The following is a 19,578-nucleotide window of genomic DNA, read 5'->3' as shown; positions in this document are numbered from 1 at the left end:
TTTCCATTACAGTCAGAGGATTCATGAGGACACAGCGGTAGATGTAATCTATATGGACTTCAGTCAGGCGTTGGAGAAGGTTTCCCATGGGAGGGTGATGAGCAAGGTTAGATCTGAAGGCATACTGGGAGAACTCGCCATTTGGATACAGAACAGGCTGAACGGTAGAAGGCAGAGGATGGTGGTGGAGGGTTGCATTTCAGACTGGAGTCCTGTGAACAGTGGAGTGCCAAAAGGATCGGTGCTGGGTCTTCTAATTTTCTGCATTTATATAAATGATTTGGCTGTAAGCCCAAGAGGCATAGTCAGTAAATTTGCAGATGTCACCAAAATTGGAGGATTAGTGGGCAGCAAAGAAGGTTACCACAGATTACAGCAGGATCTTGATCAGATGGGCCATAATGCGAGCATAATGCATACCCACGGGCAGATACTATTATCAAAGTTGGTGAACAGATTTCTGCGTTTGTAATTCCATACAGGCGATACCCGTTTAAAGTGATGTACGTTCGACTGAAGAACTACAGGTTAGGTAGCATCCAAGGAACAGGAGAAACGACGTTTCGGGCATAAGCCTTTCTTCAGGAATCATGCCCGAAACGTCGATTCTCCTGTTCCTTGGATGCTGCCTGACCTGCTGCGCTTTTCCAGCAACACATTTTTAACTTTGATCTCCAGCATCTGCTGTCCTCACTTTCTCCCCGACTGAAGAACAAGCCCGCCACAGTCCAAAGACACATGTCCAGAGTTGTGGCTGGGTTGACACATTGTGCAGTGTATTTGGACGATGTCATGATCTTTAGCAATTCAAGGAATGATCACAAAAGACTGTTGGCAGAGCTCTTTGAACGACCACGAGAAGCAAAACTGATGCTAAACATAAATAAAACAGAATTCACGAAAGAGGTGACGTTCTTGGGATGTAAGATCGGTCATGGAAGGGCGATTCCCGCCGGAACGTAAAGGCGAAGGCTACAGAGGAATTTACATGATCAACTTCGAAGAAAGAGTTTCTTCAATTCTTCAGACTGAGCGGAGTCTGCCAGAAGTCGGTTTCAAACTATATTGGTTTAGTGGCACCGTTAACCGATTTGCTGAATAAGAATACAACATTTCAGTGGACAGTACGATGGCAGGAGACATTCGACCATTTGAAGTCGATATTAACCACCAAACCAGTTTTACCTACACCAAACTTCTCAAAAGCGTTTAAAGTCGCCATCGATGGCAGTGACGTTTGTGTTTGAGCTGTACTTCAACAGGAAAAATAAGCATGGGATTGAACTGCCAGTTGGTTACTTTTCAAAGAAAATCAACATCTACCAGAGGAAATGCTCCATAATCGAAAAAGGACTATTGAGTTTGGTACTGGCTTTTCAAATTTCATGTATATGCCCGAACAATGGTTCAGAAACGGTTATGTACACCGACCACAATCCGCTAAAACATTTATATATAAGAATATGATACTATTTGGTTGGCTTCTAACGGTAGAGAATTTCAATATATAAATCGTATATGTTACGTGTCTGTCGAATGTATTCACAGACAGGTTATTGCAGATTAAACTTATGGCGTTGAGATGAGATTTGTCTTTATTGAATGTTTTATGTGTGTACATAGGAAAAGGTTAAGGCGATATTATACGAAATTTATCGGTATGCCAGGGTAAAGTATTTAAAAAATAAAATGAAAACATATGTTCATTATGATGGTTCATTTTTCCTGAATAGACGAGGTGCTTTAAACATATTGTTGCATGGCTAAGACTGTTGAAAGCAGCAGAATAACCAGACACTGCAACAAGTGTTATCAAGAATACAACAACGTAATACTGGATCGAACAACTCAATTAGTTCATTGCCTAGAGACATAAACATTTCGAGTTGACCACTCAGTTTAAATATTATCCAGAATAAAATATTAATTTCAATTCAAATTTGAATTGTGTCTATTGAAAATCTTAAAAAGGAATGACACAATCAGATGCTCTGGGGTATGATACGGGTGACATTGAACAGATGAGAGGAGGACTGCCAAGTCCTGCATGTACCAATCTTCTTGAAAAAATATATCTCTGAAAAATACCTTTTCGATCGGTTACGTGTGACACAGAATTTCCTAACAAGGAAAAAGAAGACATAGGAAGATCCGAAGAAAAGAACCGACAGCTGCCTGGCTTTGAGAAAAGAAGAGCTGTTTTGTTAACTTTAATTGGAAGTTTTATCTGAATAGTATTATCGAAGGGAACATCACAATGGGTAATAGAAATACATTGTCAATCGTGGTTTGTGAATTTATTACTCTTTTACTTTAGAAATAAAGTTCTTAATTTTTACTTTGTGCAGTTCTTGGCCAATCAAATTTTTGCAGATTACGGTACGGCATAAATCGTTTCTGTGTTTTATATGAAGCAGGAGGGTTTACCGTGTGTCGTAACGAGTCTAAACAAATTTGGCAATGCAAGTGTACATCTGTTCAGTTCTTTGAGTGCACTGGAGATTTGCACCATTCGTGACCTGAATGAAGTGATTCTCTCCGCCGTGATCTGAATCCCAAAAAACAAAGTCGAAAGCAAACTCCGCCGTCCACCGTAGTTGACAGGATTCGAACCTGCGTGGGAATACCCCAATGGATTTCAAGTCCATCGCCTTAACCACTCGGCCACAACTACATGAGTGCATGCACTTACTGTTGAATTTATCATTTCCAAGTCTTTGTGTCTGGTGAGCTCAGCAGTAATGAATCATTGTTTGGTTTATTTGAATTCAAAAACCACAGCTTTCAAATCGATGAAATGTCGGGACAAAGTGGGTCTGGGTGTTCCACCCCGAGAGGTGGAATCGATATTCAGCTTAAAAGAAGGCGGAAATTGCAGGAAAATACTCAGCAGGTCGAGCAGGATCTGGGCTGGGAAAGGGCGATTCAACGTTTCAGAACTTCTTCAGAAGTTATTCGAACTCCGCTTTCTCCCAGTAGTACTGGCAAACCCCAGTCTTTACCCAGTGTTTTCTATTTTTGTTTCAGATTCTGTAAATCCAAGTTCCTTTACATTAGCCATTAAAACAATACAGAAATTCCATTCTGGTTCCGGATTGGATTCCTGTTTGGGGAACATTTTCCTGACCACACTAAAAAACCCGGAGCTGTGCAGGAAAGAAAACAAATGAAGTATGAGCCATGAGAGATCCGACCCTGGGTGGTCCCAAACCACCGACTGTTCGGTTAATGGATGAACGTGTTGACCAATTACGCAACAAAGACGGGTGGGCTGACTCGTTGCACGATCCATGAAATAGGCTTTTCACGAACTCATAATTCAGCCTGCCCTTCCCGAAGCGATTGTTATCCTCAATCAGTTTTATTTTTCCAAAATAAATCCTGGGACATTCACTGTAATGACATGGCAACAGTTCTGCACCCTCTGCAAACACATTCATATCACAGCAACCAACTTTTCTACAACAGCAGTCTGGCTCTCTTCGAGCGTTTTTCGTAACTTGTGTGTTCCCGAGTTTTCTCGTGATTCTGTAACCGTGGTCTGTTAATAATGATGGGGGAGGGCGCATTGCGGATGGGCGAGTTGGTGTTCTGGAGGAAATGTTGCTACCGATTAGCGTCAGTTTCCAGAGGACTGGGACTGAAGATATTTACTGAAAAACGACATTTGTGTAGAATATCTCGACCCTAATCTCAGGTGAACTGTTAATCATTTGACACACAGATGAGAAGGATTTTCTCTCTTTCAGAGGATAGCAAATCTGCAGAATTCTTTACAATATAGAGCTGTCAAGGCTGGGTATGAACAAGACTGAGATGGCGAGCCAATTAGTCACTTGGGGAATAAAGGGAAACGGGGATAAGGCGGAAATTTGCAGTTGAGATTTAACCAAGTCAGACATGATCTCATTAAAAGTTGGAGACGACCTGATGGTCTGAATAGCTTCCATCTGTTCCAATGTCTTGTCTGTCACTTGAGAACTGCGAAAGACCATTGTGAAGAAAGAAATAGCAGGAAATTGAGAAAAGTTGATTGGAGACAAACTGAGTCAACAACATTAGTTGAAAGGAAAAACACACTTGACAACTTTGTCAGAGTTCTTTGATAATATTACATGCCGAGTTGATCAGTTTTTGTTCGGCATTCCATAAGGGACCACATCAAAAGCCATTACACAAGGTAGGAGTTCACGGTGTTCAGTATAAAAAAAGGCCAGGCTTGTCCGTTGTTTACTTAATGGAAGACACAAAATCTGGATTATTGGGTATATTTTAAATTGCAAAGATGTAATTACTCAAGTGCTGGAAAGGTCAGTCATAGGACTTAAATGATTTATATCTGAATTCATGACTTCTACGAATTGGCTGAGTGAAATGTGGCCAGTTTTACTGACGATGCACAATAGGTGGGGGAGCATGTTGTGATGAGGACAGCGGAAACTGGAAATGGATAGACACAGGTTCAGTGGGTGGCAAAATCCTTGAAGGTGCAATTTCATGTCGGGCGTTTGAGGTCATGCATTTGGTCGGAACATTCAAAAGACTGACTGCAATTAAAATCAAGAGAAACTCCAAAAAAGTGCGTTTCGGAGGAGTCTGGGTGCCCTTGTGCATGAAACAAACAATGGTTAGTGACAGACTGATTTTTTTCTGCTAAAAATAATGTCCTTTCGTAATGCTCACAATGAAAGAGATGATATCCCAGGGAATGACTGAAACGAAGGAGAAATGACTGAAACGAAGAGAGCCAAGGCAGCATCTATTTTCGGAGTGCCAGAACTGACGGAACGGTGCTTTCCCTTTCCAATGCAAAAGGTTTGTGCTGAAAGAGTGGCGCTTTTGGAGTATCAGTGTTGTTGGAGCTGACGCTGTCTGAGCATCAGTACTGAGGATGCAGATACTCTCAGATGGTTCTTGCTGAATGACCGGTTACTGTAACAGGATCAATGCTGAGGGAGTGGGCACTGTCAGAGGGTTAGTGTTGAGGGAGCAGGTACTTTTGGAGTGTCAATACTGAGCGAGAGGGTACTGTCACAGGGTCAGTGCTGAGTAAGTACCATCGTCGCCCGTTCCGTGTTGTGTGGGAGAGCGCTGTCGGAGTGACAGTGCTAAGGGATTGTATATAAAATACTTCATGCTAATATATCCACAAAAAAACATCAAATGGCAGCTGGATAAGCAAACTGTCCATCAAATCATTCAATGGCAAGTCCGAACATAAATACATTATCTAAAACCTCTCTCATGTTTGAGGACACAAGCATTCTGCCTGTCTTTGCCACACATACGCTGCCTGTCTGGTCACATACATCATTCCTGTTTTTGTCTCACACAGCTTCACCATGTTTTTCACCCACATTCTCCCACTCTCCGTCTCTCACACCCTCCATGTCTTCGTCACACACACCTTCATTGCATGGAACAAACTCGAAGTCTGCCAGTATTGGAGTTGACTTCAGTTTATCCACTCCCAGGGATATGATGGGGTAAAAATGGTTCGAAGTGGGAGCTATCCACTTTCCACTGACCCAGCCCCAATCCCAGCTGTTTGTCTGAACTGAGGGCAGATCGCAGCGAGATATGACAGAGAGAGAGTGAGAGAGAGAGACATCGAAATTGAAAGCACAGAATCAGATGCTTCAGACCAACATGTCGACGCTGACAATATATCATTAATGACTCTCATCTCATCTGTCAGCATTTGACACATAAACCTCTCAATCCTTCCTACTCATTTACCAATCCTGATGCATTATAAACTTTGTACTTCTACCAGTCTCTACATCTTCCTCTGCCAAATCATTCTCTACTTGCACCACTCTCTATGAATAATGCTGTGTGTGTGGGAAAGGATACTCTCAGGGGTTCAAGCTGCTGAGGCATCTGTGGGTTCACATCGGGGAGAAGCCATTCATTCATTCCTCGTGTTGGAAGCGATTCAAACAATCATCCGACCTGCTGAGACATCTTGGCAGCTGTGCAGATGATAAATGTTTTAGTAACACTGACGACATCTGTTAGTTTTATCCAATGATAAGTAAACGTATTCGTGAGTGGAGAATATATAACGAGACATGAACTGGTAGAGTGAGGAGGGACAGATATGAAATGCTTCAATCCTTCATTAAAACTATACGATGTAAAGATTGATTTCCGTTTCTTCCTTCACCATGAAAGCCTTTTTTCTTTAATGCAGGACGAAAAATTAGAGACAGAAGTATTTCCTTAACTTTCCATTGCGGCAAAGTAATGCAGGTTAATCAGTTAATTTTCATCTGTTACCGTTAGCTTTGGCAGGCTGAATAACCTACATTAAAACCAGTTCCTCAATAACAGTGACCATCAAGTGTACACTGAAGATTATTGGATAGGGCATCGTGGAGGTCGGTGTCCAGTGAACGTCCTTAGGGATTGGTTAGGGGAGATCTGCTCTTTGCGATTTTTATGAATGAGTTAGATGAGGTAGAAGAGAGGTGAGGTAGTAATTTTGCCGATGACATGATGCTTGGTGGAATTTTCGATAGTGTATTCGGCTGTTGTGGATTGCAATGGAACATTGCGAGGTTGCAGAACTGGGCTGATATGTGGCAGATGGCGTTAAACCCGAACAAGTATGAAGTCGTTCACTTTGGAAGTGCGAATTTCAATGCAGAATCCAGGGTTAAAGGATTCCTGAAAGTGTGGGGGAGCAGAGGAATCTTGGGTCATATTGGCTGTGTTTAGAACAAGTGTCAGGCGCTGATCAATCGCAATAACCAAGCGAGTTAAAATCTACCAAGGAGCTTCCAGTTGAGTGACAATCAAAATGAAATAACTCGTTTCTGATGTACTTCAGGAGAACGTTCGAATGTAGTATCCACCCAGGTTACAGTTAAAGTCGAAAAAGTTGAGATGATTTGAACAAGTTGATATGCTTCTTTGGAGATAGTGCGATTGCTCACCAATAAATTGTGTTTTCGGCAGTTACATTTGATAATCTCTTCACGACCAGTCAGAGCAGGCCCACGTAGTCAGACGTTGTGGCAAACATTCAGTTCAATAACTGCACCTGGAATTTCGTATATACCACGAGGTTTCGCTTTCAGTAAAGGTGCTGATATGATGTGTTATATGTGAAATAAACAACGTGTGAATTCATTGTGAAGCTGCACTGGAGTGGGTCCTAAACACATGTTACTCTTTGAGGAACAGCCGGACATGTAATGATTTATGTGTCCGGGAGAATCGGGCTGCATTTTGACATCATCGATACAGTGACACTTTCTCCCGTAGGGAACTATCTTTAACCAGTCAGGAGAGAATTTATTCTCAAAGGGAATGGGCAGGAATGCAGCGAGGATCATCAGGAAGAGTCTGCACACTTTGATTGGGATGATTAAGAACTGTCCATAATTCGGACACAAGTGAATAAATAGTTTGGAAAACGTACACCAATGTTTGATCTGTTTCTTGAAACTCATGCATGTGTGCATGATTATTTTATGAACTCACGGCACTCCTCAGTCGATCTGACCGCAGCAGTTAAAGATGGGGATTCTTCAACTCAACTGATCTTAAGTTACTAAAGGTGTTCTTTTCTCTTTCTTGGATAGTGAAGTCTTGTAGGAATCAAAAGTAATGTGGTGATTCTTTGGTGCGAGGGAAAGTGCACCTCATTTCTGCTCATGCACAGTTGACCGGTCATCACCCTGAGAATGAAGGTACAGAATCGAGAAAACAATGACAGATTGAAAATGTCATAATTAAAACGGTGCATGAACAGCAGCATCTGCAATCAAGAACAAGGTCAGATCTCTTGCCTGAGATTTGTGGGCGGACAGAGGGTCCAATACACAAATAGAATGAAGCTGACACTCAAAACACAGCGTCAATTACACAGGAGAAAGGGAGAAGTGCAGATCCTGGAGATTAGTCAGGAGTGTGTTTCTCGAAAAGGACAGCAGTTCAGGCATCTTCTGAGGAGCAGGAAAATCGAAATTTCAGAAAAAGCCCTTCATTCGAGTTGAGGGTTTGAGCCTCGGTGTTGGAGAGATTAAGTGGCAGGTGCGTGGGGCGTGGGGAAAGGCAGCTGAGAGTGAAAAAGGTGGATGGAAGTGGGGGAGTGGTGATAGGTCAGAGGGAAGAGTGGGCGGATAAGTGGGAAGCAGGATGGACAGGTATGATAAGCCATGAGCGCCGTGCTGAGATGAACGTTTGGAACTGGGATTAGGTGGGGGGAGGGGACATGGGAAAACTGGTGAAATCCACATTGATGCCATTGGGCTGGTGGTTCCCGTGGCTGAAGATGAGGCGTGATTTCTGCACAGTCGGGTGGGAAGGGAGTGGCGATAGAGGAGGCCCAGGACTGGCATGTCCTCGATGGAGTGGGAGGGTAATTGAAGTTGTTTGGAAATGAGGCGGTCGGTGCAGGTGTCCTGCAGGTGTTCACTGAAGCGCTCTTCGAGTCAGCATCCTGTCTTGTAAACGTAGAGGAGACTGCATTGGGAGCAATGAATACAGTAACTGACATGTATGGAAATGGAGGGAAAAGTCTGATGGATGTGGAAGGTTGTTTTGTGGCTTTGGACCCTGGTTGGTGGGATGTGTGGGCCCAGGTTTTGCAATTCCTGCGGTGGCAAAGGAAGCGGCTAGGATGGTTGTGTGGATTGGTGGATTGGTGGAGAGCTTGCATTAAAGTGCGATGACATTCTTTTGGAGGTGAATATCATTGAGCATTACATACACATACACTCCCACACTCAAACACGCACCCTCTCACACAGTTATACCCCTTTAGACTGACAATCATACACAAACATACAATCTGTCTCACTTACACACATAAGACACTACTCCAACACACACACACACACATATAAATATAAATATCTAGCATTTGTCTATATTTTCAGAATTGCATTTTAGTTGGCTCGCACACTTCATGAATCCATGTAACATTCGGTAAATGCCCATTTTTATTCCATAATCGGTCTGACCAATGTGGCACAGATAGCCTCACACAAGGAAGCTCATACATTTAATACATGATGTTAGCAACAAGTCCACACCGACCCTCCGAAGAGTAATCCACCCAGACTTATTTCTATTTGACTAATGCACCTAACACAATGGCACTTTAGCAAGACCGATTTACTTGACCTCCACATCTTTGGATTGTGGGAGGAAACCGGAGCTACCGGAGGAAACCTACGCAGACACGTGACGAATGCACAAACACCACAGAGACAGCTGCCCGAGGTCAGAATCGAACCTGGATCCCTGGTGCTCTGAGGCAGCAGTGCCAGCCGCATCATGACACCAATTGTCACAGTTCACTTGAGAATCTGACTTTTCAAAAAGTTTTGCAATTTAACGATGGAAGAACTGAAAGCAACATGGTCATTCTTACAGACAAGAGGCTTTTTAAAAATCCAGGTTCTTTTTTCAATAATAAATTCCAGTTACATCACACTGAAAAATATTGCTGTAAATTCTGTGTTTTGCAAGCATTTACTCCACAACTACCTGATAAAGGATCAGTGCTCCGAAAGCAAGTGCTTCCAATTAAACATGTTGGAATGTAATCTAATGTTGCGTGATTTTTAACTTTGTTAACTTTCACCCAGTCCAACAACGGCATCGCCAACTCATTTTTTTCAATATGGAGAGGCTGGTAACCAAGTTCGGTCTCTTTGCCTCTCTCTCTCTGTCTCTCTCTCTCTCTGTCTGTCTCTCTCTCTCTCTCAAGTAGGCAGGTACACACGGAGACACACACACTTTCTCTCTCCCTCGCACAGACACACACACTCCCCTCTTTCATTCGATCACACATACACTCCCATGCGCACACCAACAGCGAACTCTCTCATGCCCGTAAAACCCCTTAACACTCCCAATCACACATATACACATACACACAGAGTCACATTTTCACGCACACACAACTTAATTTGTGAGTTGAATTTGTACTCGAAGAATTATGTTGTACTTTGCTCAAAAACAGCATGAATCCATTTAAGATTCTGTGAATCCCTTTTGAACATTACATTCAGTGTGTACATTGGGACCCAGGTAGCCTCACACAAGTCACCTCGAACCTTCAATGCATTCTCTGCGCTGACATGACACATCTTGTTAAAGTTCACTTGCGAATAGAACTTTAAAACGTTTTGTACTATTTTAGATATGAAAGAAATGAAAGCAAGAATGGCTTTGCAAAAGATAAGAGAGTTAACAAATAATCCAGGTAATTTTTAATATATTATTTCAGTTAACTCACTCTTAAACTTGATTAGAAATGCTACATCTTCAGATCTTATACTCCTCAGTAACCTGACGAAGGAGCAGTGATCCGAAATATAGTACTTCCAATTCAACCTGTTGGACATTAATCTGGTGCCTTGTGACGTTTAAAAAATGACACTGATATTGTATACTCAGGTCAACACGGCAAAGACGCAAAATTCGAACGGGTGTCCCCAGAGTTTCGCATCTGACATATTTCAGCGGAGAGGTAAAGCTCTGCTTGTTTTTTGTTTCTTCTTTTATGAAGTTTCAATATTTAATCTTCTGATGTTTGAGGAAATGGCTTGACAGTGGCAGAACATCGGTGAAGTTTCATTTCTGGTCCATGTACAGTGAGATTGAGCTGAGTGTGAAGTTGTTTTAATCATCGGGAGAGATATTTCCTGAATAAGATTACAACGAGTGGTAACACAAGAATTTCCTGAAAGGAGGCAGACTGCAGACTTCCGAACCGTCACTGATACTTAACAGATTGATATGGAGTAATCTTCATGGCCTCTGAGTTTCTGTAAGGCTATCGATTGGACAAATACATTATATTTTTCTTTCTGATGGTCACACTAAATTGCTCCAGCAAATGTTAACTGACGATGTATGGGTGCTCGTTTTTTATTCGCAGCATCTGGTTAAAACGTTTAAGCAGCAAACCCACGCATAAAACTCTGAGCTGAAATAAAAAATTTGCATCTCCCAAGTAGCTTTCGCTCTGATGTCTGACTTTGTTCGGCGTGTGATAATTTCAAATTAATAAATCCACTGAGGTTACCAGAAGGAGTGATAGACAGAGTCTATCAGTCAAGAGTCATAGCCTTTAAATAACATGAAATATTTCTTTGCCTCAACATGCCTCTAAACCGATCTCCATCTATTTGCCAGAATTAAGCATTTCCAATTCATGAAAGCCATCCAGATGACTTTCAAATGTTGGAAATGTCCCCAACTCCAATACATCCCAATGCAATTTATTCTGTACGTGCATCACAATTTGGATCAAAACGTTACATCATTTCTGTCTTAGTGTTTTCTTCTCTCACACTAACCTTATGCACTCAGTGTTTGTACTCTCCAACAGTGGGAAGAAGATCTGAGTTACTCGCCTTTACCATGATCCTCATGACTTTGTAAGTCTCGATAAGGTCACGCGTCATCCTGTTGCGCTTCAGAGAGCTTGTCGCCACAGAAATTCACCATCCCAGGGAATCTTGACTCAACTTTAATTTTTAATGGTTTCCTTTCGATCGGAAAGATATCAGATCGCGATCCATTATTTGAAAGTGGCCTCACCAGTGTGTTGCACACCTGCAACCTCCCAAAATTCTACTCAATGCCCTGCTAAATAAATGAAGGGATGCAAATCACCTTCTGTACCATCCTGTCTGCCAACGACTGCACTTTCAAGGAACTATGAATCTACACCCCAAGGTCTATTTCCACAGTAACGCATCCCAGGTTCTGCCATTAGATTCATAGAGAAAACTGTGGACTGAAGATGCTGAAGGTCAGAGTCGAGAGTGTGATGCTAGAAAAGCACATCAGGTCAGCCAGCATCCGAGCAGGAGGGGAATGGACGTTTTGGCCACAGTCCTTCATTACGAAGTATGGATGTTTGTGTGATTTGATATTCCAAATGTATTACAATGCATGTAATTAATGTAAGCTCTATTTTTCCACTCCACCACCCAGTCGACGATCAGACTCAAGGTACTGTCGTATTCAGAGATAATCTTCTTCAGTGTAAACAACACCACGTAATTTGGTGTCATCTGCGAAAACACGAAACACAACTTGGAAGAGTTGATCAGATCGGTAGGACAATCGCACATTGTTTTGAACCTTGTTATGGAAATAGAAATGGAGTAGAATTTAATGAAAAGCAGGACGCTTGGAAGCGTGGTCGAATATAGTTATCTTCGGGTAATCATTCACAGTTTTCTGAAGTTAGCAGAAGACGTGATTATGATAGTTAATGAGGCATAGACCACATTTACCTTCATCAATTGTGTCATTGTTTAAGAGAAAGGAGGTATGTTTGGAACTTTACATAGCATTAATCAGGATGGGACTGGATGCAGTTCTGGCAATTACACTACAGGAACGATGTGAAACACTAGAGGACGTCAAAGAAGAGTAGGGATATACAGCATGGAAACAGTTTGCACTGTCCAACCCATCCATAACCACAAGATATCCCAACTCAATCTAGTCCCACCTGCCAGCACCCAACCAATATCCCTCCAAACTCTTCCTCTTCATAAACCCATCCAAATATTTCTTCAATGTAGCAATTGTATCAGCCTCCACCACTTCCTCTGGCAGCTAGTTTCATGCATGTAACACCCTCCCTGTGAAACAGCTATTCTGTTGATCTCTTTCAAATCTTTCCTTTCTCACCCTCAACCTATGCCTTCTAGTTCTGGTCTCCACGATCCCAGGGATAATTATTTGTCTATTTATGCAATCCATGCCACTCAAACTTTTGTAAACCTCGAGAAGGTTACCCCTCAGCTTCCGACGCTTCATGGAAAATAGCCCCAGTCTGTTCAGCCTCTCCCTATAGCTCAAATCCTCCAACCATGACAACAGCGAGGTGAATCTTTTCTGAACTCTTTCAGGTTTCACAACATCTTTCCGATATGAAGGAGACTGCAATGACACGCAATATTCCAGCAGTGGCCTCATTAATGTCCTGTGCAGCCACAACATGATCTCCCAACTCCTGCACTCAATACTCTGACAAATAGAGGCAAGCCAACCAAACGCCTTCTTTACTATCTGACCTACCTGCGAATCCATTTTCAAGATGCTTTGAAGCTGCACTTCAACGTCTCTTTGTTCAGCAACCCTCCCTAGGACCTTACAATGAAGTTTGCAAGTCCTGGTAAGATTTTCTTTCCCAAAATGCAGCACCTCGCAATTCGCTAAATTTAACTCAATCTGCTCCTTCTCAACCCATTGGCCCACCTGTTCCAGATCCTGCTGTAAAATGATGTAACCATCTTCACTGTCCAGGACACATCCAATTTTGGCGTCATATGCAAACCTACTAACTCTACCTCTCATGGACTCATCCAAATCATTTATGTAAATGACAAAAAGTAGAGGACCCAGCACCGATCCCTGTGGCACTCCACTGGTCAGAGGCCTCCAGTCTGAAAAACAATCCTCCACCACCACCCTCTGTCTTCTACCTTTGAGCCAGTTCTGATTCCAAATGGCTAGTTCTCCCTGTATTCCATGATATCTCAAACTTGCTAATCAGTCTTGCATGGGAAACACTGGCGAATGCCTTACTGAAGTCTACATAGATCACATCTACTGCTCTGCCCTCATAAATCTTCTTAGCTCCTACTTCAAAAAACTCAATCAAGTTTGTGAGGCATGATGTTCCACGCACAAAACCAGGTTGACTATCCCTAAATCGTCCTTGCCTTAACAAATACATGTACGTCTTGTCCATGGCTTGTCCTTACCACCCTACTTAAACAGTGATACCACGTTAGTCAACCTTCAGTCTTCCGGCACCTCCTCTATCACTATTGATGATACAAATATCTCAGCAAGAGGCCCAGCAATCACTTCTCTAGCTTTCCACAGAGTTCTCGGGTACACCTGATCAAGTCCTGGGGATTTATCCACCTTTACCCATTTCAAGTAATCCAGCAATTCCTCCAACGTAATATAGACATTTTGCAAGATGTCACCATCTATTTCACTTCAGTCTATATCTTCCATATACTTTTACACAGTAAATACCGATGCAAAATATTAATTTAGTATCTCCCCCATTTTCTGTGTCTCCAACCAAAGGTCGCCTTTCTGATCTTTGAGGGATCCTATTCTCTCCCTAGTTACCTTTTTCTTCTTAAAATATTTATAAACATCATTTGGATTCTCTTTAATTCTATTTGGGAAAGTTATCTCATGTCCCCTAGTTGCTCTCCTGATTTCCCTCTAAAGTATACAAGTATTTCCTTTGTACTCTTCTGAGGAGTCACTCAATCAATCCTGTCTATACCTGACATATGCTTCCTTCTTTATCTTTACCAAACCCTCAACTTCTTTACTCATCCAGCATTTCCTATACCTACCAGACTTTCCTTTCAATCTGACAGATATGTACTTCGTCGCGATTCTTGTTGTCTCATTTCTGAAGGCTTCCTGTTTTCCAGCCGTCTCTTTACCAGCGAACATACGCCTCCAATCAACTTGCGAAAGTTCTCACCTTTTACCGTCAAAATTGGTCTTTCTCCAATTTAGAACTTCAACTTTTAGATCTGGTCGATCCTTTTCCATCACTAGTTTATTATGAAGCGAATTATGGTCGCTGGAACCAAAGTGCTTCCCTACTGACACCTGAGTCACCTGCCCTGCCTTATTTCCCAATGGAAGGTCACCATGGTGTATTAAAGACTCAGGGTTAGGTGCAAAATCATTTTTTTATTTGCCTGGACTGCACGAGGATATTTTTAACATTCGACAAACACGTTATAGTTGCCAAATGTTCAGAATGGGACATTTTGGCGCTGGCCTTTTGGCACCGATCATTTGGCCCCGTCGTTTTGGCTCTCAACTATTTTGACGCTCATTACTTTGGCTCTGAGTGCTTTTGCGCCAATTCAGAAATTAGAAAAAGTCTTGAAGAAAACGTAAGAAATTCGTTTTCATTGTAAGAATTAAATCTAATTCATTTTTATTCATTATTTGTAACCTATTCCGTATTTAAAAAAAGAATTTATACATTTTGCTACATTTAAGTAACACATTTTTTATCTCTCTTGCTTAGAATGCTTTCAATCATTTTTGGTATGGGCTCTACAAGAAAACAGAAAGAAGATTGTATTACAGTTTTCCAATAAGAAGACTGAAGAGCTTAAGTATCATCAAGGCAGTAGATAACTATTAACAATTGTTAAATGAGTAAATGATTACAAAACGAGATTTGAATCTACAGCAGGTCATTACAGATTTGACGATCATCTCTTGGTAGTTGAGAAAATTACGTCGGTCATTCGTCATCCTCTCTTCTTTAAACAAACAAGACTTTTTTTAAAATCTGAATTGGAGCCAAAACAGTTCAGCGCCAAAGTAATGAGCGCCAAAACGGTTGAGAGCTCAAACGGCGTGGTCAAATGATTGGCGCCGAAAGGGCGGCGCCAAAACCTACCCGACCCCCAAATGGCAGGTAGATTACAGGCGGTGATAAAACCAGGACCTTTGTTACCGATTCCCGCATGTGAGGAACGTTTCACACGGGTTATTAATGATTGCGTCGGACACATGTCAACAAATAAAAGTTGGAAAGAGCTTGCATTAACCATGAAGCTTGCGTCTACCAGATTTCAAGATTCAATTCCATTATGAGAATTAAGGCAAAATGTGTGGTAGAGGAGTTCGTCGCTTTCTTCACGTGGTATGGCCTACCCAGAGATATTCAGTTGAATCAAGGATCTAATTTTACTGCGACACTGTTTAAGGATTTAGATTTTAAATTAAATATGCATCAGCCTGAATCTCAGAGAGCTTTAGAAAGCTGGCATCAGACACTGAAGATCATGTTGACAGCGTGCTGTCAGGATTACCCGAATGATGAGGATGAAAATATCCAATTCGTATTGGTTCCCATTGAATCATCGCAGCTTCCTCCCTCTGAGTTAATATTCGGACACGAAGGTGAGGCTCCATGAAATTATTTAAAGAAAAAATGACAAGACCAAAGCCCAAGCTCTCCGAATTAGATTATGCATCTGGTGAAAGGAAGAGATTAAATCGAATAGGTGATTTAGCACAAAATGAAGCAGTTTGCAGATAAAAACACAGATTTGGACATTGACTTGAGATAATGACGTATTTGTACTGTTGCCAGTGATAAGACGCAATTTACAGCCAGGTTTAGTCGCCCCTCAGAAATTTAGAAAACTTTGAGTTAGGTGAACTATCTCATAAACTTGTTGACATATTGAAACCGTATTAGGAGAGATATATCTAAAGTTGTGGTTGTGTTCACCGAGCTGGGAATTTGCATTGCTCAGCGAACAGAAACACAACAACGAGCACCTGAGCTACAAATCTTCTCACAAACTTTGAATATATCTGAAGAAACAGGTGTTAGTTACTGTCCACCAGAGTGAGGAACCAAATCCAGGAGTTGTAGTTTTTGATGTGACTCAAAATATCTTTAAAACCAAGAAGGCCGAGGGTCGTGGGAACAGGTTAATACATTATCTTCCTCAGAAGCAAAGAACACAGTTGAAAGTTTGTTACTGCAGTATGTGGATATACTTAAGAATCAGATGCATGGGAAAATGTGATTGTTCATGAAGTAGATGTCGGGAATGCTGTTCTGATAAACTGACACCCCAATCAGCTTCACACTTCCAAAGCCAGCGAGGCCAAAAGGTTGTGATAGCCAAACTTAACGAGGATGGAACTGAACTGAGGCATAGCTCATGAAGTTCAACAATGTTCTTCCTTACCAATTCTCACATGTGAAGAACGTTTCCCACGGGTTATGAATCATTGTGACGGTCCCCTGCCTAGAACTAAAAGTGGGAAACAGTCTTCTTTAGCCACAATGATTGTGTCTACCAGATTACAAGAGTCGATTCCATTACGAGAATTAAGGCACATAGAGTGGACTCAAGACCAGACGGGTTTCAATGATTTTGCGCAGATTATCGGAAGGTCCACACCGTTACAAATTCGAACTCAAATCCAATACCGAGATTGGCTGTTTGCATGGAGAAATTTTGACAATCAGTTATATCACCAAGTTGGACTTACTGTGCGATAATGACAAGTGCCTTTACCAGAAACGGTGAAAGAAATTTCTGCGCTTGCAAACATAACTGAGCCATTCAAATCAATTTGATGCCCTTTGGAATGTATAACACACCCGCGACGTTTCAAAGACACAAAAAATGTTGTAGATGTTTGAACAAACTGTGCAGTCTGTTTGGACAATGTAGTGCTGCTTAGTAAGCCCTGGTATGATCACCTTGTGCAGTTGGCAGAGCAGTTTGAATGGCTACGAGAGGCGAAGTTGGCAATAACATTACAGAAAAGAAATGACACGAAAGCAGTGGTGACGTTCTTGGGACAGAGCACTGGTCTTGAAAAGTTGATCCCAGGGAACGCAAAGGCGATCGAGGAAAATCTAACTAAGAAAGTATCGATAAGATTGGTATCTCTTCAATTATTCAATGCATTTAACTTGCCAAAGGTAATGTGAACTTAATTTAAACTCATACACATGTCATGGTAATGCTGTTCAGGCAAAGCAGAAATTGAGCCATTTATTCATTCTGGTGGTTATTTTATTTCTTCAGGGGAAAGTTGCATGTGTGCACTGTATTTTTAAACGAGAGCGGAAGGTAGCACCGACATATAGAAGGACACAGTGAACAGAAAGTCTGCATATGTAACATTTGGTGGCCACAAATACTTTGCACGGTGTTGCCATGCAACTAACAAACTTAACCCCAGCAAATCAATTTCAGTCATACCCCAGATAACAAAGACCAATCGAATTTGAATTTTACTACTTGGCATGACATCAACGCAATGAAATGATCCCATGTTTTGGAAATAAAATCAGACAATTTGAACAGATCAGTAGAGAATAGCAATGACTACCAATAAACAGACTGTCAGCTATATAACTGTCGATAAATGACCTGTCTAAAAACACATTTATGCAGCAGGACATCAAAGTCTAACTCTAGAAACCTACAAAGAAAGGTCTACATCTGGCGATGATAATGGGTATTCAAATTGATTTTGCCGTAAATTTAAGAGGGAATGTTTCGGACCAGTATTGCTGAGTGATTGTTAAAAGGAAATTTGAAGAGTAAGTTGTAATTAGGTTGTGGTTTTAGTATTCTGTTTCAGCCGTCAAGAATAAATTTGTTTATTTTCACTTGAAATGTTCCCCGTTGGGATGGTTGTTTGCATCTCGAAATTTAACAAATTGCATCAAATGGTAAGGTTCTGTGTGTGTCAGACTTAGAATTATCAGAGCAATTTCACCCGTGTCATAACAAAGTCTTCATGTCTTTCTCCACGATAAACACAGGGAAGAAATATTCATTGAGAACCTCACCTATTTCCTGCAGTTCCACAAAAATTGCACATTCACACTCTTACTCTTGAGAGGCCATAATCTTTCGTTGATTATTCTTTTTCTTTAATGTACTGAGAGAATTTCTGAGTTATCACCCTGATTTTGTCAGCGAAAGCTATCTTGTGCCTCTATTCCCTCTCCTGATTGCATTCATGAATAGACTCTTTTTTTCCACTGCAAACCTTTAGAGTCTCCAATGACCATAGCTGCCTTTATGTTGAACATACCACCTTTATTCCTTTATTGTTGATCTTCTGTTCAAGAAAGTAACCAGTGACATTTCAGAAAACAAAAGAAAAGTCAGCGTTGCACTGTCATTTGGAAGCAGTTGGAGAGTATTCTCATGGAAAAGACTTTGGATGTTTCAAACCACCTGGCCCACTTAGACACCGTTAACATGCCATTGCGCAGGCAAGGTCATCTATTCCTAACATGGTTGAATGTTTCGATGAGTTGCTGAAACTGTTCGCTTGTGGTAGAGCTGTGGATATTATCGACGTGGATTTTACTGAGACTTTCAGAAAAGCCCCTCATGATCGAGTCGGCCAGAGATTTAAATGCATGTGATCCATGGTGAATGTGTCGCATGAATCCTTTTGATTTTGCCGATACTAGGCAGAGGAACGTGGTGGAATGGCGGCTTTTTTTTCTGAATGCAAGTCCATGACAAGTATAAAAGAGACCTAAGGGGCAACTTTTTGCCAGAGTGGGTGGTACGTGTACGGAATGAGCTGCCAGAGGATGTGATTGAGGCTGGTACAATTGCAATATTTAAGAGGCATTTGGATGGGTATATGAATAGGAAGTGTTCGGAGGGATATTGCCTGGGTGCTGGCATGTGGGACTAGATTGAATTTGGATATCTGGTTGGCATGGAAGAGTTGGACGGAAGGGGCTGTTTCCACGCTGTACATCTCTCTGACTCTAAGTGGTGGTCCACAGTTATCCCTACTGGCACCTCTGCTGTTTCTGGTTTGCATTATTGACATAGATGAAAATGCAGATGTGTGAGTCTGTAAGTTCACAAATGGGATCAGGTTCAATGGGTTCTGGGAAAGTATAGAAGGTTTCAAATAATAGAGCAGGATGTAGAGCTGTTCCAGGTATGCATGGAAAATTGGCAGATGGTGTTGAACCCAGTGTTGTACTTGGAGATCATGCGTTAAGGAAAACTA

The 19,578-nt window shown here is 41.6% G+C and overlaps 1 non-coding gene across 1 annotated transcript; it reads right to left on the bottom strand.

Moving 5' to 3' along the window:
- Positions 1–2,592: 2,592 nt before the first annotated feature.
- On the bottom strand, positions 2,593–2,674 carry trnas-uga (transfer RNA serine (anticodon UGA)). Its single transcript has one exon. It is a non-coding gene; the product is annotated as a tRNA-Ser (tRNA).
- Between the last annotated feature and the right edge of the window lie 16,904 nt (positions 2,675–19,578).

This window comes from Chiloscyllium punctatum, chromosome 35, assembly GCF_047496795.1.
Source record: "Chiloscyllium punctatum isolate Juve2018m chromosome 35, sChiPun1.3, whole genome shotgun sequence".
In the NCBI taxonomy this organism is placed as follows: domain Eukaryota; kingdom Metazoa; phylum Chordata; class Chondrichthyes; order Orectolobiformes; family Hemiscylliidae; genus Chiloscyllium; species Chiloscyllium punctatum.
This window is presented reverse-complemented; position numbering and strand designations above follow the sequence as displayed.